Consider the following 23,547-nt stretch of genomic DNA (forward strand, 5'->3'; position numbering starts at 1 on the left):
TGCATCTCTCTCAAAAAAGCTACAAAAAATAGCTGTCTGCTTGTTTCCTGCAGAGAGCCTCACGACGCCCTGCATGGCAGACAGGAGATAAGCTCTCCCGCGTGAATCTTTCCTCGATTCCCTGAATACGGGCGTGCAGCTTCGGAACAGAGACACCGACACGAAACTATTCCTCTTTTGTCGTAAATAAGCATTCATTCGCGCAGTTTTCGTCGATTCGCTCCGAAAGCTTTCGTTTCTGAAAGCCGGGATAACGATTTCATTCGCTCTGCACAAGGAACAAGCCACCGAAAGCATATTTACAAACGCTGTTCTATCATGCCCCGTTTCTCGCAGTGCTTGTTGACGGTGCCTGACTTCATTAACTGCAGCAGTGAAGTTAGCTTTGGAGCCCTGAAGAGCTCGGCTAACGTGTGGAATAAGCTTTAGAACAGTGTGAGCTATTTTAATGCCCCACACAAAGCCAAAGCCTGTGAAATGGGAAAAGAGGTACCATCTCGGGGTGATGTGTGACTCCACAGTCTTCGATACAGCACTTGACAGTTCAGTGTAGCTTTTACGAACGGCCTCTACAGCTGCAGCAGGACATACCCACCGGGTCATAGACAACGACTTCAAAGTTCTGAGCTTAGTACCTACAGTTTTTCAAATTTGTTCGAGTACAGCATGGCGCTCAGCACTGCTTCCAATGAAATTGTACGCAAGTTGCAGAATTCAAAAAAAAAAAAAAAAACCAAACACTCCGTTTTCCGCTCTCGACCAACATCCATCCACAAGCAACCGGTTAAAGCAGTGCGCATAGCACTAAACATACCCGAGGTTGTTCTGCTCTTTGCACTTGGTTTGAACACGGAATATGTGTCCAGACATATCAGAAGCCCCGTCAACGCAGACGGATCTTACAGAATGCCATTAACCATTGAGGCGAGTAAGCACAGCTTGTAGAACGGAAAACACAGAGCCGCTGTCTAACTTTGTTAGACTTTCGAGCGCACGAAATACCTCTTCTGGTCTTTTCTTAATCTCGCAGCAATACCTCACAATAACAGAAAGTTGCTCGTGATGACCAAAGCCACTCGTTTCTTCCCATATGAGCGAAATATTTTTTCCTGGTATGTGCGTCATAATCGAAGACATCATGGTTGCATGCAGTGACTCCAGCGTGTACGTCTGTATCGTGTTACTGCTGTAGGAGGCACTTTTAGGGCTTCACTTTATAGGGGATATCGCAGCAAAGGGTCATATTTTATTAAGAGATTAGTTATCTCTAAATACAGGCGTTGCGATACACTTTCGTCACTCTCACTTTGCCCTCTCAATGGCCTGACCGAAAAAAAACTACGACATCAATGAGATGCTTTGGCAACTCGCGTTTTTTTTTTCACTGTTATTTCACTTTAGACGCTCGTCGTTCGAAGCCGTCATCGAGCATTGAAACGGCTGACATGCTTGCCTTAGAGCAATTCCAGCATAGGGTACTCTTCACATGAACCTGAGAGTTTTCATGCTGATTGAACTTGTCTGTCGCTTTCCTCCAGTTTCGAAACCCAGTGGACATAAATGATGGGTACGGATTACGCTTTGGTATACCACTCCCGATGGAAATGCACGAAAAAAATGCCGCATCTTTCGCTGGATTGTACTCAAGCCAGCGAAAGTTTTCAAGGCAGTGTACACAAAAGCAGCGCTTTCGATTTTGTTATTTTGTTTGTGCATAGCTGCTTAGATGAGACTGGATAGGTCCGCGAGCTCGCCTGGCTCTCTTGTCCACCTCGCTAATCGGTATTGCTAGAGCCGGGTCATCATCTGGGCTCGCGTGGTTCTGGTGACATTACATAACTAAATGTATTTTCTGTATTTTTTTAAATGTCATCAGCAATTTTGCGCCTTTCCCAAGTAGTCGGGGGTCCATGCCCCCCTAGGAACCCTCGTGTACACGCCTATAGTTAATGTAAATTACGAGTTCTCGGGCACTTCGCTACTGGAAGCTAGCATTTAACGTTTTTGTCTTGGTTTCTTACCAGTTACTATCTGCTGATAATTAGTTTCTACTTGTTCAGGACAGAACTCAGTGTGCTGCACACATGTATTGTTTTGAAATGTTCTGAAGAGCCGTCAGTGATGTTACTGGCAGGAAACTGTATTGTAGGTCCGAAAATATTATGAAGCCGCAGAACTAGCCTTTTCTGTTTTTTCCTGTATGCAAGCAAGTTTTGGTTTTGTAGTTCATTCGCATTCAGGTCTTACGGTAAGCACCGACTGAATAAATCCGCGCCTTCCAGTATAAAGAATGTAGCAACCAGATTTTTAGGGGTGAACCACCCAGGTACTCGGCATATCGACATCTCAAGTAGTCACTGTATTGAAACACAGGGAAACTCGTTTTGCAACGCTTCGCGCTAGAACGCTTCGTGCTTCAGCCACGATGCTTTTCCAGCAAAGCTGTATACCTCTACACTCCAACGGTTTCATGTCCGTGGGCAAAAACGCTAAGACTCCAAGGCCGAAGACGCCGAGTGCTCAGCATCTATACGGCATTATACACTTCATAATGACTTCGAAACCGCATCATACATCGAAACCGCATCATCTCAACCTCATCATGACTTATACACTGGATGCTTCGCCCCTCCCAGGCTTCACATTAGTGGAGATGGCCAGGTTTTTTCTTTTTTTTTGGTACTCCACGTTTTTTATTTCGCCTCCTCTACTGATAATATTGAGCAGCCAGAGTGCCGACCATATTTTCGCCGTAGGCCTTCCAGCCCCGCGCCTACCATTCACACAAATGGTAAGTAAACGAGCAAAGCCCTACAGACTTAAGTCCCTTTTCGGCGGTCCTCGTAGAATCGAAATTTCATCCATGCCACGCGATGTAGAATTCAAAATAGCCGCGAAACGAGCTGTGGCGTTCACACTGACGACTCTTCGCGGAGTATTTCTACGCACCGTGGACTCCGCTCGCCATCTGTCGTTTAGCGCAAGAAGCCGCTGCACGCATCGTCCTTGTTTGCCGACAGCAGGGCGCGCCAGCTTATCAGCTATACTTCGCGCCACTAGCAAGAGCTATACAAAAATTCATACCTATGGGGCCGCTGAACACGCTTTGCCGCTAATAAATCTACTTGCGGATGCGTATTTTCTCGGGGAAAGTTGGTTTCACGAAGTATAGCGCTCATTTTTTTGTATTATTCGCCTGTAATATCTGCAGCGTCAGCTATAGAGTTGTCGCTGGTATGTGAGACTTCCGCTCGTGTCAGATGCAGTGTAGCCCAGCCGGACCACGAGAGCGCGAAGCAGCGAATCTCAATTAAAGTACCCATCCTGTAATCCTGTAACACTCACAGCATGGTCGGTGCCGCCCAGTGTCTTCATCACTCACGTCGATTTGTGGGATATCTACCATAATTGCATTAATATTCCTCGGACATCCGAAGACGAACGGCCGTTTATCGGTCCCAACAATACTGTAAATGGGAAAGTTTAAACAAACCCTACGTCAAAAAACGAAAATTGAGGTGACGTTAGAGTGCTGCGGATTGTTAGCGGCAGTCAAGGATATACGCCTCGAGATTCGCGATCGCTGCGCCGCCCGCCGCCGCTTCTCCGCGGCGTTTGCGGGATTAGCGCTGCGTGGCTGATAGGTGGTCACGCAGTGTTTTGGTTCTCTTTCGCTTCTCTTTGCCTTTCCGCGCTCTAAACAACTTGTTATGGTGACGTCTGTAAGCTAACTGCACGTGTAGGGTGCTTAAAAAAACAGCTGCGTCTTGGTAGAGCGCTCGAACGCCAACAAGAGCTACCCGGGGAGGCGGTTCTGCGCGCTTCTTGGCCGCTCTTGCGGTCGTCGGCGACGGCAGCACCATCTCACCGCTGTCACCTTCGAACACGTCAGGACAAGTGAATTCTATTTATTGTCACCTCGTTTAGACCTGACATTGGCACTGTAAGAGGTGGGTTCGTTTTGCAGCGCAGAAAACAAATGCGGCTTTGCTTCGAATATGTACGTCGTAGAAAAATATGTTTCGGGGATGTGATAACCCAATAGCTCACAAAAACTTGTGCCTTTTATTGGAATATAAGCCACGCGAAAACGTTAAGTACACTCAAAGGCTGTGCATTGTCAGATATGTGCCACTCATGTCTTATAGTAAGAACCAAAGGTATATGTTAATAAAACCACGGGAAAATGAATGGTCTGCAAGTCTGGAATAAATAGAATAGTCGTACGGGAATGAAAAAAAAACCGAGAGCAGCTTCTGAAATGCTAAAGACGTTTGTTTGAGCAAGGTAGTATTTACCAGACCAACTAGATGACAAATGCACTGATATTTCGCTAGACAATAAGGGGGGGGGGGTGAGGAGGAGGACGCTCAAGTATCGTTGTTTACAAATGCGGAGCGAAATCAACGAATGAACGTTTTAGTAATCACACACAAGCTGCGTGTTCACTTTTCGTTTGTTTTTCGCCTTCAACGAATGGCTGATCACTCGGCGGACGCATTTTTTGAAGAATACAGGGTAGGAGTTCACAATAAATACCAGGTTGAAAGAGTTGATTGATTGATTGCAGGGTTTATCGCGCTGACGCAACGGAGACGATGAGGCACGCCGTAGTGGAGGGCTCCGGATTGATTTTGACCACCTGGAGATCCTTAACCTGCGCCCAAATCTCGTACACACGGGCTCGTTGGAAGAGTGTCGTATCTGATAAGGGTCTCTGATTTAGGTTTATGCTAGATTCTGCAGTCTCTCTGTGTCATACGACGATGTTTCGAAGAAGAGTTTGGTCACGGACGCGGATTACTCTACAAGCCCATCTTCGCGCTTCTCGTGGAGGATAAATGTAACAGATGAATCTTTGCGAGCGCTCACCTCGAGACAAGACGACCCAGCATTAAATTTGTCGTCGTGTGCTGACTCCGGAGTGTAATTTTGCATTATCCATCGTACTTCTTTGGTACAATGTTTGCGAAATTTATGCCGCATTGGCTTTTTCAGGGTACTGATCAATATCTGATATGTGATATTGGCAAGCGTAACTTGCGTGCTGTCAGGTATGAGTGCTCCGCTGCATTTTGCAGTGCACAAAGTCGATTTACATCATATATCCGCAACATGACCATCGGAGGAAACACTGCTTACGGAGACACTGCCATTAAATTTCAGGGCAGCAGATTGCAATCAGCTGCATGCAAATGCTCGCTTCGGGACGCCGGCCTGTGACACACGCCCGGCGCTCATATAGATCTTTCTAAGATCGCGTCATAAACGTTTATACTCTCGTGAACAGACCAGGCTTGCAAACAGAGTGCCTGCTCCACGTTATTCGGTATTTCGAACGCGGACAAACGGTAAATCGCTGTCTTGAACGAGCCCCAAAAGCAACGGCGACAGGGTGGAGCGGGCCGGGGACTCCCGCGCCTGCTTTCGAAACGGGCCGCTAGGGGGATTTCAGTGGCGCCCCTACAGGCCGCGCTCGAGGCGTATACACAAAAAGAACCTAACCCACTCCTATCACTGGTGGTTCTGACTGGAAAATCTTTCAAACCGACAATACAGCGGTAGCATATTCATCTGTCACGTCGCACAGTACTCTTGCGTGTGCAGCTGCAGGCGGCAACGTAAGCAACCTTCATGTTTCGTGCCACAAATTTTCCGCATAAAGCACAGCAAATAAATGCCAAGCTTTTCTCCGACACTAGAGAGTGAATCCGGGGCACGGCCTGGCTCCGACGCAAGCTGTTGCTCTGGGGCGTTGACGTGCGTGCAGGGAGATTTGTTGAAAAATACCGCTTAAAATCTCGCTCATCTCAATATGACAGCTCTAAGAGTAGTCCAGTATTTACCATGAAGAACCACGCTTAGTCACCCACAATGAACACAAACCGTAATGGTATCTGGATGTGTTCCCCGGTGACTACAGATGTATCTGACTGTCCATGGTGGCGTCATAAAATGTGCTGTTGCCTTCGGCCGTTAGCTGTAGTTTTGGTTTGAGTTTGACGTTTTTACTCGATGTCGTTTCTAGGCTCATTCAACAATTTTTTGGGAGCACTAGGTGTTGCAGCTGCCGTGTTCAATAAAGGTTCACGAAAACGACGGCACCCTTGGAACTGTACAGTAAACTGTACAGTAAAACTGTACAGCTGGAATCGGGCACAGCGACGACTTCGCGGTAAAGAGAAGACGTGCCGGTATGCTCGTTGATGGCGAGAATACCGGCACGCGATAGCGGTTTATGGTAGGAAAGGGCCTAATTATTCGGCACAAGATCAGAAAACCTCTTTCGTCGCTAGGTTGTGAGGTTCACAAATGTTCTCTTGAGGGTTCATACAAACCACAATAAAATATTCCCACCGTTCATTGTTACCAATGTATGTATGTATGTATTTATTGTTCTTTGGAAAAGGAAAATCCACCAACAGGCGTAAATTGTCTCGCCTAGGGGGTGGACACCGGAACGCCTGCTGGTGTAGGGGGGAGGGGAGGATAGGGAGAAAAGAATACATAGGAATAGGAGGATAGGGGAGAAGGTTGACATTACAATGTATGTAACACGCACAAGGGTAAATATAAAACACAAAAGAGAAAAAAAGGAACAAGGGGAATAAGGGTAAATATAAAACACAAAAGAGAAAGAAAGGGAAAAACGGGGATTAAGAGAAAAAAAAAGGAGTTACACATTGAGAAAATTAACATTACAGAGAAACACTGCAGATATAGACAACACATGAATCTACAAAGGACAAAGCAGACATGTAAAAGGGGTCACACACGCACACACACAAGTACAGAAGCTGCTTCAGCAGCAGCACTCCACCACGATCTGGGCAGCTAGGCAGAGTTGTAGTGGAGTGCGCTGTGCAGCCCCGAGGCCCGCAGGTATGTACCCAGGGCCTCGAGCACTTTGTCTGGCTCCCTAGCACTGCCCGGGGGCAAAAGCACGACCAGCAGGTCTGCCCGCCCTGCCGCAAACATGGGGCACCCGTATAGTACGTGCGGCAGGGACTGCACGGGCGCTCGGCAGTGGGTGCAGGCGGGGCTGGTCGCCCGCCCCAGACGGTGCTTCCGCTCCGCCGTCCACACGTCCCCCACGCGGAGGCGCAGGATGGCCGAGCGCAGTCGCCGAGGTAGGCGTGAGGCCCGCACAGGCGGCAGGCCCCCTCCGACACGCAGCCGCGGGTCGCTGGATGAGCAGGCGGGCGTCGTTCGCTGCCGCCTGAGCCACCATGTCCGACGGAGGCAGCGCGTGTGCCCCGGCGGCCAGCTCGTCCGCCCGCTCGTTGCCATCCAGACCAATGTGGGCGGGGACCCACTGCAGCACAGTTGAGTGCCCCGGTCCGCCAGCTGTGCCGCCTTCTCCCGGATGCCACGCACCAACAGGGAGTGCGAGTCTCCGTCCTGAAGATGCACCAGGGACACTCGGGAGTCGCACAGCAGGGCGCAGCGCTCGGGCAAGGGCTCCATCTCCAGCAGCAGGTCCAGGCCCAGTCCGACCCCCACCAGCTCAGCCGTGGCCGAAGAAGAGGCATAGGACAGCCGCGCCTGTCGGGTGGCCTCTCCCAGCACGGCGGCCGCTGCGGCCGCCCCTGCTGCTGCCGCACCGACCCATATGTGTATACTAGGGCGTGACCGTCTAGGTCGCCCCAGACGACACCCCGGGCCAGCTGCAGTTGCCCGCAGTGGGGTGTCCGCCGCTTGCTGTGCAGCCCCGGAAGGTCCAGCCGCACGTCAGCTGCCAGAACAGGAGCTGGGCCACGAGGTCCCGCGTCCACGGGGCCCACCACCTCCTCGTAGAGCATCAGCATGCGCCCCATGCGCGTGTGGTGGTGGCTCTTCAGCCGCCGCAGCAGCGGACCGCCTCCCTCGGCGCGTCTCAGCCGGTCAATCTGGCCAAGTGCCCGTAAGTCAGCTGTCATCTCTAGGGTCTACGCCCCCGCCTCGGCCAGCGTCTTCTCGCACGGCGAGCTCTGGGGCAGGCCGAGGCAAGCGCGGACCCCCTTGCGGTGGTCTCCCTCCAGCTGCCGCCAGGTGGGTTTCTGCAGGGTCACCAGTGGGAGCGCGTACATAAGGAGACCCACCGCCGAAGCACTGTACAGCCGGAGGGCCGTCCGCTGCGAGCAGCCGCTGTCCCGGGCCACCATCTTGTGCACTGCCGTGGTGGCCAGCTGCGCCCTGGCTCGGAGCTCCTTGGCCCCCTGCCGGAAGTTCAGTCGGTGGTCGAGGGTGAGCCCCAGGTACTGCACCCTGGTCCTCCACTGGAGCTCCTCGCCATCGATGGTTAGGCGCCGGGTCCATCCACGGGCGGCGGCGTCCGGATGCACCAGCATGGCGTAGGTCTTTGTCGCCGACAGCTGTAGGCCGACGCCCGCCAGCTTGGCACGGACTGCATTCATGGCGGCCTGCAGTTGCTGTACAATGGCTCGGCCCTGACCATTGGGCCCCAGCACCCACAGGGCGATGTCGTCGGCGTGCACCAAAATGTACACTCGATGGCCCCCTCCTCTGGGCAGGCAGCCTGGCAGGGCTGCCATCACCAGGTTGAAGAGGAAGGGGCTGATGACGGAGCCCTGTGGGGTGCCCACGTTCACCGGCCGGGGAGCCGACAGGGCGTCCCCGACCTGCACCTGCGCTGTGCGGCCCATCAGGAACGCCTCGACGAAGCCCCGGAGCTTGCCCGCAATGCCAGCCTCCTCCATGGCCAGGGAGATGGCATGACGCTGCAGGTTGTCGAAGGCGCCCTTCACGTCCAGCAGCACCAGGGCCGCCACCTGCTTGGTGGTCCTGGCGTGTTCAAGGGCCGCCACGACGTCGGCGATGGAGTCGGTGGCTGCTCGGTGCCTCCGGAAGCCCGTCAGCTGCTCGGGGATGGCCTCTTCCTCCGCACCGATGGCCTCCATCCCTCGCAGTGCCACCCGTTCGAGCAGCTTGCAGCCGCAGGATGTGAGGGCCACAGGCCGGTACGCCGTGACTGCCACAAGGCCCTTGCCTGGCTTTGGTATGGGCCGCAAGATGGCCAGCAGCCACTCAGGTGGCAGTTGGCCCGTGTCCCATATGACGTTGTAGGCGGCCAGGAGTCGGCCGAACCCCACCTCATCCAGATTGCGCATCATCTGGTAGGTGAGGCCGTCTGCTCCTGGCGCCGACTTACGCTTGCAGCTGCGGAGGGCACTGCGGAGCTCAGTCTCTGTGATGGGGGTGTTGTTGAGGGGGTGGTGCACCTCCCCCGTCCCAGCAACAGCAGCAGCGGGCCCTGATTCCGCCTGGTGTGGTGGCAGGAATTGTGCATCGAAGAGGTCGGCCAACTCCGCAAAGCTGGCCTGCTTGCGGATGGCCATGGCAGTCAGGGGGTTGCGGTTTCTCTGGGGTTTCAGGATGGAGTTGCAGATGCCCCAGAGGCGGCGGCAGCGTGGGTCGGCCTCCGAGCTGACGCAAAGCTCGGCCCAGCGCTGCCGGCTCAGGCGGTTGGCGTGACGGCGGTACGCCGCATCCACTCGCCGGTACGCCGTCCAGTCCGCCCGCTCCCCCGAGCGCTGAGCCTTCCTCTCCGCGCGGTTGCGCACCGCCCGAAGCTGCAGCAGCTTCAGGTCCGGCGTGGTGGCCCCCTCGCCTGCTGTGCAGCTCTGTGTGGATTGCCTGGCGCAGCAAACCAGGCCCCGGAACAGCTCGACTCCTTCCCCCAGGTCCTGCTCGGCGAGGCAGTGCCGGAACCGGTCCCAGTGGGTGACGTGGTGCAGTGCGGCTCGCTTGGCTGTACTGTCGGGTGGTGCGATGTGCAGTGGGTAGTGGTCGGAGCCCCACGGGCTGGGCTCCCTCCTCCAGGTGGCCTCAACCCCGGCTGACACTAGGGTGAGATCAATGGCGGTGGCTGCGGAATTGCCACGCCGGAAGGTGCTCTCACCAGTGTTCAGCGCAGACAGGTTGAGGCGCAGCATGGCGTCCCACAGATGCTCACCGCGAGCGTCCATCCGGCCATCTCCCCACGCAGTGTGGTGTGCGTTGAAGTCACCACAGAGGAGATAGCGGGCTGCGCACAGGGACACCAGCCGATCCAGGAGGCACGCGTCCCAGCGCTGACCAGGGCGCACGTACACACTGCACACTGTAATGTCTGCACCACCCGCACTCAGCCTTAACTTCACTGCCACGCACTCCTGCACCACTATCGTCACCACACTGGTATCCAGCTCTGCGTGCTGCACATCGTTCCTCACAAACAGTGAGGCACGCGAGGTTCGTGGGGGGTGGGACGGGTCGCCACACACCACCGCCGAGCACTGGGCACTGTCACACGCCGTGGGGCTGTGATAGCCGATGTAACCCGGCAGGCGAATCCCCCCCGAGCCGTCCCTTCCCACACGCACATAGCTCTCCTGTAGAGCCACGACAGGGGGCTCGTGCTGCAGCAGAAACGCACTCAACTCCGCACGATGCGGTCGCAGAGAATTGACGTTCCACTGCAGCACTGTAGGCACCAGTGGCTGTGTGCGGCGGCTCCTAGCCATGGGGGGGCTCGGTGTGTGGCCGCGAGGGCGGCTGCTTGCATCCGCTCTTCCGACCTCGCTTCGACCGCGCCGAGGCTGCCTGGCTGCTGGGCTGTCGCTGGGCTGTCTGCTGCGTCCCGGCGGCATTGCTTCTGCTGCCTTGCTGCTGGACAGGCGTTGGCTGAGGCTGGGTGGCCGCTCGCAGGGCCGCACGGACGTCAAAGCGAGAGGCAGGCGCCGGGGCTCGTGCTAGTTCGGCACACAGACGGCGCTCCTCCTGCCAGCGCGGGCAGGAGTGGTCGAGCACGACGTGGGGGCCCCCGCAGTTGGTGCAATAAGGCTTCGCGGCCTTGCACGCGGCCCTCAGGTGGGAACCCCCGCATCGCCAGCACCTCCTCTCACGATTGCAGCTCGCGGTGGCGTGGTCCAGCCTGCCACACCTGCCGCACTGCAGTGGTCGCGGTCGGCACATTCTCACCGGCCGTCGGAGCTTGTGCAGCGCAACCTCCGCAGGGGGGATGGTCGCCGAAAAGCGCAGGTATACTGCAGTCCCCCTGCGAACAGCTGACTGCACCGGCACGGGCGTTTCGAGGCTGGTGGCAATTGCCTCGGCCGTGATCGCCAATAAACGTTTTCGTTATTTGCTTTCGGATCGTGGGATGTGACAGGTTAACCAGCGTTCCAAAATCTGACTCGGGACTCCTTCTTGATGGCTTGTTTTTGTGCTACTGTTATTGTGTACGTCCGCAGCCGGGTTTGTGACGCTCCATCATGAGATTGGTTACTGCAGATGAAAACATAATCTGTTCGCCTGCAATGAATTATCTCATAGCGGCACGTCACATACAGAGACAGGCACGCAAGGAATAACAAATGAAAAACAAGAACAAACCAACAAACGCGAATAATAAATCGTGAGCCTGATTTATGAAAGCTGAGTAATTTGGCACAGCAGACAACAGTCAATATCTCAAAGCGGGTGAAAAAAATATTCTACATTTATTGGCATTCGCAAAGATGAACCGAGGGAATATTTCATGATGATTACTGTCACCTGTGATGGAACTATTTGTGATTACCGTAAAATAGTCACCAAGAGCGGTATTTCTTCTGCCGCCGCACTTGGCTTCGGTATTGTGCGTTTCGTTCTGCATACCCAAATGGTGTCGCCGTTCCAAATAGGGCGCGAACGTTCAAGGCGCCTGTCATTTTCTCACAGGCGAAATTCGTTTTATTTTTGTTCTGAATAAGCAGCTAAATCTGGTACTCGTTCTTGGTTTTAAACAAAATTAACCACAAAATTTGACCTCCGTATAACTTAAGCGCGAACTGAGCGACGGTTTTTTCAGAAGAAAAAAAAAATTGGCCCCTTCGCAGTTGAGATGCGAAGACTCAGAAAACAGCTGAGCTCGTGGTCTTCAGAAAACAAAATATATAACGACGCTTATTTACCGATGTAGGACCGTGAATATAAATAAATATGCACAAACTCTAAGTTAATCACAACACGGCAGTACGCTTAACACGGGGGCACTTTACCGCAAGCAGGATGGCATGCTCACCGCTCCTCCTGTTTCAGATTTCCCTCATCGGTGGTCTGACCTGCTTGGCTCCCTGGCCGTTGCAATGTGGTTTCATCGCCTCGCCGCAGCACTGGGCTGCCGATGTGCCTGTTTCGCTAATTTTGGTCACCACCAGCACCGTCATCTGGCAACGCGGGACGAGCAACAGTACCGAATCAAGTGGCGCGGGAGTAAAAGGCCGCAAGCAACGATCCCCCTCGGGCACTTCACCGCAAGCAGGATGGCATGCTCACCGCTCCTCCTGTTTCAGGTTAGATATATGAACTTTGCTGCCTGTGCTCGGAGTAGTGACTACTGTTTGCTAGCGGTGTTGTGCCCAATAGACGTTTATGAACAAATGAAATGGTTGTTGTGCTTGCCTTCACGGAAAGGGTCACAATGTGTTGACTTCATGCATTTGTTGTTGTCAGGGGACGTGGAAACAAATCCCGGCCCCACTAAGAAAGGTGGTAGTCTTGACAAAGATAGCGATTCTAACACCATCGCCTCTGTTAGAAACTGTGCGCCGAATCGAAGCAGGGCAGCAGACGATACTAAGTGAACTCCAGGGTTTAAAGGAAAAACAGTTGGCAACCGATAATGAAGTTAAACGCCTCACTGAAAGGATTGTTGCCCTTGAAACTAGTGTCGCCTCTCAAAACTCTCCAGTGGAAGGCACTTCTAGTAATGTTTTACACACATTAACAAACCAGTTACAGACTGTTACGTTAAGGTGCGACGATGCGGATAACAGAATGCGACGTTCTAATCTGCTGTTCTACGGGATTGATGATGACGAGAACGAAGATTGGGCTGCATCAGAAGAAACAATTATCAAACTTTGCACAGATAAACGTGAGGTGCCTAGCACGAGCACTCAATTCGAACGCGTTCATAGGCTTGGCCGTTATTCCCCCGAGAAACAAAGGCCAATAATCGCGAAATTTTCCTTCTACAAAGATAAGCAGAAAGTTCTTTCATCCGCATTTAAACTTAAAGGGTCAACCGTGTCGATTGGCGAGGATTTTTCACCATCTACAAGATTAGCAAGGCGCAAACTGGTCGAGTTTGCAAAAATACAAAAACAGAAATTTAACTTGTCTGTTGACAAGCTGCGCATGGGTAAAGAGACATACGTGTATAATCCCGATTCCAACACTGTTGAGTTATCATCAAGATAGTTAAAAAAGAGAACATGTTCACATGTCCCCAAGCCGCCTCTGTCACGTCCTACTAATCCTTCTTTGAATTTATCATTCACTAACATCCGCAGCCTGCTGCCTAAACAGGATTATATTTGTTCTTTTATTGAGTACAGCGACACTGACATTTTGGCATTAACCGAGACGTGGTTACATGACCAAATAGGCAATAGCGAGGTCCTTCCGGATAGATATAACTTTATTATATACCGACGGGACCGCCGCCAAAAAAGGAGCGGTGGTGTTCTTCTTGCAGTTAAAAAAACAATTTCATCCTTCGTCATTGAAACTGAGTCGCCTATAGAAATAATCTGGGTTTCTTGCATGACCTCAACTAGTAAAATCTTAATTGGTGTACCGTCCTCCCGATGCTTCCAGTTCATTTATTGATGACTTGTTTGACAGTATTAACCTCGCTTTGAAGAAATATGGGGGCATGAAGTTTACCTTCTTGGAGACTTCAATTACCCGCAAATTGGTTGGCCTTTGTTGTCATCCACTTGTAGCAGCTCAACCGATTTCTTAAATTGAATTCTGGACTTTAATTTCTCTCAAATTGTAGACCAACCAACCCGGGACCTAATGTTTTAGATTTAATTTTCACCACTGCACCTGAAACCATAGGCCCGTTATCTTATTTGGGTGGATTTATGACCACAAACTAATCCAGTTAACCGTTGAAATGCCTACTCCAGAAACAGGATTCAGCAATAAAAAAATTCGCGATTATAGCAGAGGGAATTACGTTTGCATGAACTATGACTTGGATGTCTTTCTTAATCAACTTTTTCTGCCCACATTTAACGACGGAACTGTGGAATCCAACTGCCTCCTTTTTAAGTACAAATTGTGCTCGTAAGTCGATAAGTACGTACCCCTAATTAATATCAGTAACCACAAAACTAACCCATGGTTTAATAAAAATCTTCGAACATTGAGAAATAAAAAGAAAAGATTGTACAAAAATGCAAAGAACGAGCCTTCCGCATCCTCATGTAAAAAATACACCGATTTCCTGAAAGTATATAAGCTGGAGTTAGACCGGGCCACAACCAAGTACTTTACACAGGATCTTCCTTCTATTCTGAAAAACAACCCTAGAAAATTCTGGCGTACAATTTTCCCCTGTGTTCATGATAATAAAATCTGCTTGTTTGATAACGACACTCCCCTTTCTGATGAACAGTGCGCATCCGCCTTCAGCTCATTTTTCACGTCTATCTTCACCAGAGAAGGTCATACCAATGTGCCCATTGTTAGTGACCTTGATTGCCCTTTTATGGAGGAAATTGATATCACCCCTGAAGGAATCGTCTCTCTCATTGATAATCTAAAAGTATCCACTTCTAGTGGCGCTGATAACATCAACAATAAGATACTAAAAAAGACAGTAAACGTCTCAAGTCAAATATTATTTCATATTTTCAAACAGTCTTTAATTTTAGGCCAGCTACCCACAGATTGGAAGATAGCCAAAGTCATTCCCGTATTCAAAGATGGTAATGAAACGTCACACGAGAACTATCGACCCATTTCATTAACATGCATCTGCTGCAAGTTACTTGAGCACATCATCGCATCGCACATTTTCAGACACCTAGAGAAAAATAAGTACTTCCACAAAGATCAGCATGGCTTCAGAAAAGGTTTCTCCTGTGATACCCAGTTGCGTGAATTTTCCTCATATTTGCATTTCAACTTAAATAATAACCAGCAAACAGACTGCATACTCCTCGACTTTTCTAAGGCATTTGACCGTGTCGCTCATTGTCGCCTCATTTCTAAATTATCAGCTCTCCTCATAGACTCATTAACTTTATCGTGGTTGCGAAACTTCTTGTCGCTTCGCCAACAGTTTGCCATCGTGAATGATTCTTCCTCAACTATAACTGACGTCACCTCAGGGGTACCTCAAGGCAGCGTCCTTGGTCCATTACTCTTTTTAATTTACATTAATGACTTGCCCAATAACATTTCATCATGCGTGCGGCTTTTCGCAGACGACTGTATCATTTATTGTGTCATTAACACTGCCCAAGATCACATTACCTTGCAAAAAGACCTCGACCAAATTAATTCCTGGTGCGCGACTTGGCAAATGATGTTAAACACAACTAAGTGCAAAACTATCTCCTTTTCTCGTAAGCATACTCACTCTGATTTCACTTACCATGTAAATAACGCAGCAATATCACGAGCCAGTACCTACAAATATTTAGGTATCAATTTCACTTCTACAATTTCCTGGTCCACTCACATTACTTCAATCTGCGCAAAAGCATCTAAAACTTTGGGACACCTGCGTCGTAACCTGCGTAACGCGCCACCAGCCATGTGCAAATTGTCCTACTTCACATTCGTCCGCCCGCAGCTAGAATTCGCCTCATCTATATGATCACCTCATCAAAGCTACTTAATTAATGTGGTCGAGTCCATCCAAAACAGAGTCGCCCGTTTTATTTCTCGGAACTATAGTCGCAATTCAAGTATCACACATTAAAATTGACCTTTCATTACAACCACTACAAGTTCGTCGCATGGTCGCTCTTTTGTGTTTGTTTCACAAATACGCCCATAGTGATAACCCATCCCCACTCCCCCTCGAACCCCCTTCACGCGTCTCGTCACGTTTACACAATCAATTCAGCTTTAAGCGTATCTATGGGGAAACACTTGCATTCAATTCATCGGCTCTACTTCGCGCCATATCTCATTGGAATGAACTTCCGGACGCTATCGCTTCTATAACAAACCATGACAAATTTCGTGAACAACTAAATGCGCATTTTTCCTAATCTTTTTACTTCGCATGTGTGCTTCCCACATACTCGATAACCATGCTTTCTATCTCTGTTTACACTTTCCTTGAATTTTTCTTTTGATTTCAGTGTTTATGAATTTTTGAGGGTACCTTTTCATTAAAAATGTATAATGATGACCTGTTAATCTTGTTTATATTTCCCTTTTTGAATGTGTTGGCTATATGCCCCAAGTTCCTCTTTTTTGTATGCCCCCCTTACCCTATGCCACATCTGGAGCCTGTAAGGTTTTTATAAATAAATAAATAAATAAATACAGTCGCCGACCGTTTATTCGCACGCCGAAAATTCGGACACGCTTGTTTATTCGGACACCTTCGCAGCACGGCCACTTGTCCCATTGAAGTACATGTATATCCAGGACCGATATTTCGGACGCCGCATAGCCCACCGTTCGCCTTTTTGGACTCCCGCTTCGGTGCTCTCACGGTGCTCTCACGGGACCTGCGTCGCCACCTGGCGGATGTGCGGCACAACAGAAGGCAGTTGTCGGACTGCCCGATACGTGGTTGCGCATTCTGGCCGCGGTCACGGTCAGTTGCTTTCTGTGCTTTGTGTACCGTTGAGTCTGCTGCTTGGCGGGCTAAGACTGATCTTCTGAAATGGCTCCGACGCCACGCGTGCCACCACGGCCACCTGCGCCGTCAGGACTGCGCCGTCAGGAGCTATCCCGAGTTAAAAAGAAAGGAGGCAACTACCGACACTCACGGAGGAGAAAAAAGCTGCCATTATCCGTCAATTTGGTAGCGGCCGACCGCAATGCGAAGTTGGTCGCAAATTTTCGGTGTCAAAGCAAACCGTCTCCGATTACTTGAAGAACAAGGAGAAGATCCCGCAGGCAGCAGAAAAAGTGTCTGCGGTAAAGCGGAAGAATCTCCGAGACAGCACCCACCCAAAGCTGGAAGAGGCACTTAACATCTGGTTGCGCGTAACTTTGGCTAGAAAGGTGCCAGTTTCTGGAGATATGTCTAGGAAAACGGCAGAGACGCTCGCCCTGCGCATGGATATTACGGACTGCAAGTTCAGCGATGGCTGACTGCGCAACTTCAAGAAAACATACGACGTGGCCTTTAAACACATCTGTGACGAGAGCGGGGCTGTCGACGTAGCCCTTGTGGCGAATTACCGCGCCGACAAGCTGTGTTCCCTGCTGTGCCAGTACACCCCAGACAACATATTCAACTGTGATGAGACTGGCTTGTTTTACACGATGTTGCCTGAGAAGACGATTGCGTTCTCTGGCGAACCCTGCTACGGCGGGAAGCACAGTAAGGAGCGATTGACGGTTGTCGTGGGAGCCAACATGTCGGGGACGGTGAAGCTTCCCTTCTCGTCATAGGCAAATCAAGAAACCCGAGATATTTTAAAGGACTTAAATCGCTCCCAGTTTGTTACGAAGCGAACTCAAAGGCCTGGATTACGCAGTACCTCTTAGAGCAGTATATGCGGAAGCTCGAACGTAAGTACGAGCAACAGAAGCGCAAGGTGCTTATGTTCGTTGATAACTGTGGTGCCCACGGGCATATCAGCAACCTGAAAGCGACCACTTTGGAATTTTTGCCGCCGAATACCACAAGAACTTGAAGCTGCACTACCGATCGCGCCTTCTGAATCGTGTGCTGCTTCGTGTGCTGCTGTGTGTGGACAGTGACAAAAGCTACGCTGTGGATGTGCTGTCGGCTATCAGCATCTTGTCTGATGCTTGGAGGGCAGTGACGCAGGACACGATCCGCAGCTGCTTTCGGCATGCGGAATTTGTGGTTGGCAGTGAGGACGAAAATAGTCACGCAGTCCAGAACCCCACAGCTGAGGTACCGCCTGCCGCAGAATCCGACATTTTCGATGACCTCCGTGCTAGCGGTGTCGATGTGGGAGCGGCTACGTTTGAAGATTTCACCAACATCGATAGTGCCGTCCTGCCGTGTGCCGAGTTGGATGATGACGAAATCGTACGCCAGGTCCTCGAACCGGCGCAGGTGGACAGCGACTCCGATGATGACGTGCACCAACGCCAGAGGCATTAAATACTGATCTAGCGCGAGCCCTAACAGTGCTATTGTCGGCCTCCAGTGACGGACAAACGCTGTCGGAAATAGAGGCGGACTTAGTCGCGCGTAGGCATGGGTGTGTACAGACGCGCATACATACGTTTTTCCAGCCGTTGGGGCAATAAAGGTTTTTTTTTAGTGAATCCTTTTTTTTGGACTACCGATTATTCGGACTTATCGGAGAGTCCCGTCGAGTCCGAAAAAATGGTCGGCGACTGGAACTAACACTGGTGCAAAACTGGGGTCACAAAAACTATACTTAAGTATAGTTATCCGACACCTTACTCATAAGCCCCTAAATGTTGTAAGTAAGCATTGGAACTGGGGGTAGGCGATTCCAAAAAGAATTTGAATAGTTTACAGTGCGGAATTTGGGTATTATAATTTCGCAGGAGTTGTCTACGGAAATAAAACATGATTCAGTACTGAGGTAAGGGCATTTTTAATACTGGTGTCCAATGTATAGATTTCAAAGACACCGACAAATACAAAGACAAAGATTTCATGCCCGACATCTTCAGTTGCCAAAGTCGATTTCCTTAGCGGCCACAATCGTGAAGGATTAGACGTTCTTCTCGCTTCTAAATTGCTCCAGTTGCATTTATTAGTGATTTGCTCCATGAATTCAATACTGAAGTTCCGCATTCGAGTTTTGAGGGATAGAGCGATTTAAACACTACCCGTTTAACGAGGGTGCAGGGAGATTGGAAAATGTTGCCTATTTTGGAGAACTAGGAGGGATAAATCTTATTTTCCGTGTGGACATGTATTCGTTAAGATTTTGCGAAGTGCTGTTTCTTTCTTGTTTTCTACCTTGTGATGAGGGGGAGGGGCTTAGTTCGTGATTGAAACCGATGATGATCCAGGATGTCGAGGTATTTAGATGGTATGGAGAAATGGCATGTATGGTTGTCCGAGTTAGCAACTTTATTGTTGACAATGCCAAACTCAACAAGCAGGTTTGTTTGTTGCGCTTCATCAAGAATAACTTCGAAATCGCGCGCAACAACGGTCCCAATAAACAAACGACGCGGTACAGATCGTGTGTTTCTGATTTGGTGTTGATCGAAAATAAACGTAGGTACAATTGTGTCAGAACCAAGCCAGATGTACGAAAGCGACAACGATGTATATACACTACTATTACACTAACGGGAAAAGCATTGCATACGTCCTTTAGCACTTGCACCGACCCTCAAAAGATTTGCGGCACATCCACTTTCTCAAAGCCTGCGTCGCGAATGAATTTTTAGTTGAAAAGCGCTCTCGTTGCAACTGCTGCGTTTCAGTTAGGACTAACGACCGAGCGTTCTGCTCGTCGCTCGAAAGCTGTGCGCCCTTCGAACCCATGTAACAGCTGTCGGATCGCTCAAATAGAACAGGCAGGTGTTTGGCCCTTCCATGTGGTACGGCTAAACAATTCTATAGCAGTGCTTCCGGAGTGGGTCTTGTTTTTATGGCCAACGAGCTCGTCCATGCCGAGGAACGAAAGTCAACTCGTGTATACACGCTCTGCACCAGGTAATGCTACGTGACAATATAATAAAATACTACTCTGGCGATGAACATCGCTTAAAATGCCACGCGTTTCGGGTGGCTAGGCGTCCTTGTGCAAGACAAGCTAACTTGCGTGGTCCCTAATATTCTTTGCTAGGTGAAGGTTGCGGAATCGGATGCAGTATCACCACTAAAGATGAAGTGTTGGCCAAATGCTAATATATTATAAATAAATATGCCAATGTGAGCAATATTACACATTGTAGTTTTGGTAGTTTCATAAAAGGAGCGGTGATCCCTTCAAAGCTTGCTAAAGTATGCGGCGCATTTATTTGCTCTATAGCACAAAGACTCTCACCGGCAATTATTGCTAGTGAGATTTGAAAGCCCCGTCCTTCGATATAGGAACTACGAGCCCATTTATGCCAGTATTAGCTGGGGCTTCGAGGGATCCTTTGAACCCTGCGAAGTCGACACGTGGTCAGGATAAAAACAGCTATCGGAACCTGCTCCAGCAGATGTGCGCTACAATGACCGCCAAACACCGTGGCAGTCATTGGTAGTGGCAGCATAAGGCACGTCACGAACATGAGCTATGGGGATAATGCGGGCGGAGCGCAACAGTTTCTCTTTGTCTTACCTTTGCGGAAATAAATGCCAGTGTGACATACTCACCGGATCTAGACGGCAAAAACCTCCGCATCGGAGTTGATGGCGCAGCTTGCGCAAACCGCACGAGACAACCTGCCATGTTTTTGTGCGGCTCTTTCCCTTCCTTTTTAAAACAAAAGTGTCATTCCCCTGCTGAAGAACCCGTAATGCTGATTGAAGAATATATGAAATTTCGGAGCACGCTTGACTCACGCCGTCACTTCTACACGATCAGTGTCACTCCAGATTGGAACATTGGAATCTAGTACGCTTGATAGCTAAAACAATGCTCCTCAGTGGCCGGCGTCGGTCAACGCTGCACAGCCACAGCTGACATCCCACACATGCACTTCAATCTACAACAACGCTCATACTGCGCGTTTTTGCAGAGAGTGCAGGGCACTGCTTTAGGGGTTTCTAACTTCTTAAGTGCAGAGCAATTTAGGGGCTCACCTTGACGTCGTAGCTCCCTCGCTGGACTCAAGTAGAACCACATGGCGTTCTGTTGTGGCGGCGTCCCACAGAGGATTCGAAAGCCATGCGGTTTTACATAGTAATAGGAGTCTGAAACTCGTCAATCGCTGGCGCATGTCATACCTCTCCCCGTTGTCTAGCGCAAAGAAAACTGCAGGTACATTTGAGACACAATATACGTAATTAACCGGCAGCGTCAACGTTCTTTTAGTTAGGAACGCTCGTTGGGCTGGTTTCTACCATAGTACGTGAAAAAATTGGCCGCGTATCTGCTCCTTTCGTTGCAAATGTCGTCAAAAGACGATAGTCTTTGTAGACATTTGCCAAAGAAATACCCCCCTTTGCTTTCCCGCTCACCTCTCATGCTGTTCATGTACCGTCGCGCTCATTCCAAGGTAAAGACACTAAAGGTTTGCGCAAGGCGATTTGAATTTACCGAGTTCCACTGCTACAGGCCGGGTTCCTCGATGCCAGCGCTGCAGTACGGCGGAGACGCGCGTGAATGGAGGCGGCCGACTAGAATGTTTATAGAGCCGCGTGGCCGTGCTCCACGTGCGTTCCAAGTAGACCGTGGAACCTAGCTAGTGGAACCTTTCGTTGCTGTTGCCGCGTGATTTTTCATATGCCCGCAGGAGGCGGCGGTTTTCAGCAGTAGATGTAGAATATTTGCTATCGAAAAACCAAGCTTCCATGATTTTTTTAATAAAGGAATACTGTAAATATCCCTTGTGTACTAATTTACTGTCTTACTTTGCGTAATGTCTTGTTCTTGTTCAACAAAGTTGACAAGTATGAACATATAAACCGGGCTTAGACGTTTACATCTGGCTGTGAGTATATAAGACTTTTGCACAATATGAATTTTACTTTGGCCAGACAGACAGACGGACAGACAGACAGACAGACAGACATTGTTTGAAGGGTTTTTTTACCATTATGTTGTGTGGTGGCATGTGTCATTGTTTTGTTTTTTGTTCACTGTACCAAGCGGGTAATAAAGAAGAAAAAAATACAGACAGACAGACATACAGACAGACCAAAATTTCTGGGTTCAAGATAGATAGATAGATAGAAACTTTATTATTCATGGGATGGTGGGGCGAATCAGCCGCCTCGGTCCAGGCAGCCGCTGAGGGCCGTGATGATATGGGCCGCATGTTCCTGTTGCTGTTGGAGACTCGCCGCAACAGCCAGCCACTATCCGGTGTAATTGTGTGGTTGGGTAGGGTTGTAGGGGCACTCCCACAGAATGTGGTTCTGGGTAGGGGGAATAAGGCAGTGGGGACAGAGTGGGACAGGGGTGTCTGGCGTGCGTTGTAACAGATGGAGCCGTAGCCCAAGAAAGACTATCGTCTCCAAAAAAGTGACAGTGCAACGCCGGCACGTGCAGGAGGAAAAGCAAGCACAAAAAGAACAGAACTCCCGCTGGCGCACTCCCAGGAGGGGGTACGCGAGCACTTCGAAGGCGGGACGTTTGAAATTCGTTAAACAAACCCCCGTTGAATTGGTCAGAAATTAAATGAGACACGGTGGCGAAGAGCGTGATGGTTGGTAAGAGTGAGCGGATGACGGCGCCACAGCCCATTATGGCGAACCACTGCTCTGCACTTCAGAGAGCTTTCGCATTTAGGGGAACGGCTTTAATTTTTTTGCACAACTTTTATGGCAAAAGCTTTCAGTGTCCTGTTGTGCGACAAAGCATTGGTGTTGTCTGGTACGACGAAGGATCACAAGAGTAAATTGTAAAGATTTTTTTTTCAATTCGTATGCACATTAGACACTTGTCTGAAGAGTTCGAGCCGAGTGCAAGCCACCACGCCGCCTTATAACAGTAGCAACGGACGAATAAGTGTTAGCCTATTGCGTGTGCCACTGACGTCATATCGCATGACTGGTGAACATGATGGGGCGTGTGTAGAACAGGTTCATCACCGTTACGGAGACCTTTATTTCTGGGAAAGCTGAGGTGTGAAGCGTCACCTGTCTGCCTGCCTAAGTAATTCACGCCAACAGACAAAAAAACGAACGGCAATAAAGAGGTGCAAACCCGATGTATTAAGAAAGACAGATCACAGATGCAGAGTTATATGACCCCAAGTTTTTTTACTACTTTTGCGAAAAAGCATGACGAACACAAACCGGAAATCATGTAGGATGGAGGTGGCTGGTCGCCTTCGATTTGGGAGGAGATAGAGCGAGAGGGGATAGAGAGGGAAGGAGGGAGTGATGTATATATCGCGCGCGAGAGAGAGCATAAACGTTTCTTCAGAACGCCCAAGTTTGTCCTAAGTGGCCGAGGCACCTGCCCTGTGGGAGGCGTCCTTAGTGCGGGATACCTTGGTACTGCATGTCTGCCCGGGCGCTCGGAAGGGCTTCCTGTGGCGCCGCGGCGGCCGAGCTAGTCAGCTGGTTCACCCATTGCCTGTATGTAGGGCTGAGCATGGGGGATAAAGATGGGGATTGCTCGCATTCCCTTAACCGGTTATACAGACTGGTAGCGGATTTGCAGTAGTCCCAGGTCATGTAGTATTGGGATGAGTTCGAGACTGGCAGTGCGGCTAGTAGAAGCCCGGGCAATCAGTTAGTTTTTGTGCGAACGTGCATTTGATTAACATAGTGAAATATTTTGTTTTCTTCCGTTCTAGTACCCTGTTATCACCTTGGAGGAAAATTCAAGAAGACAGATACAAGATTCGTAAAGAAGGAAGGGGTTGTCAATGCGTGGAATTAAGCCTGCAGCGCCGTTTTCAGTCATGGTTTGTCAGATTGGCGAATAACAGTGAATTCTGATTGAGAGAGACGCATTTAAC

The 23,547-nt window shown here is 50.0% G+C and overlaps 1 pseudogene; it reads right to left on the bottom strand.

Annotated features, from left to right (window-relative positions):
• Window positions 1-804: 804 nt before the first annotated feature.
• On the bottom strand, window positions 805-18,088 carry LOC144179923 (uncharacterized; annotated as a pseudogene).
• Between the last annotated feature and the right edge of the window lie 5,459 nt (window positions 18,089-23,547).

The sequence above is a fragment of the Haemaphysalis longicornis genome, unplaced genomic scaffold, assembly GCF_048455015.1.
Source record: "Haemaphysalis longicornis isolate Haplotype H1 unplaced genomic scaffold, Haemaphysalis longicornis Haplotype H1 scaffold_4, whole genome shotgun sequence".
Lineage (NCBI taxonomy): Eukaryota > Metazoa > Arthropoda > Arachnida > Ixodida > Ixodidae > Haemaphysalis > Haemaphysalis longicornis.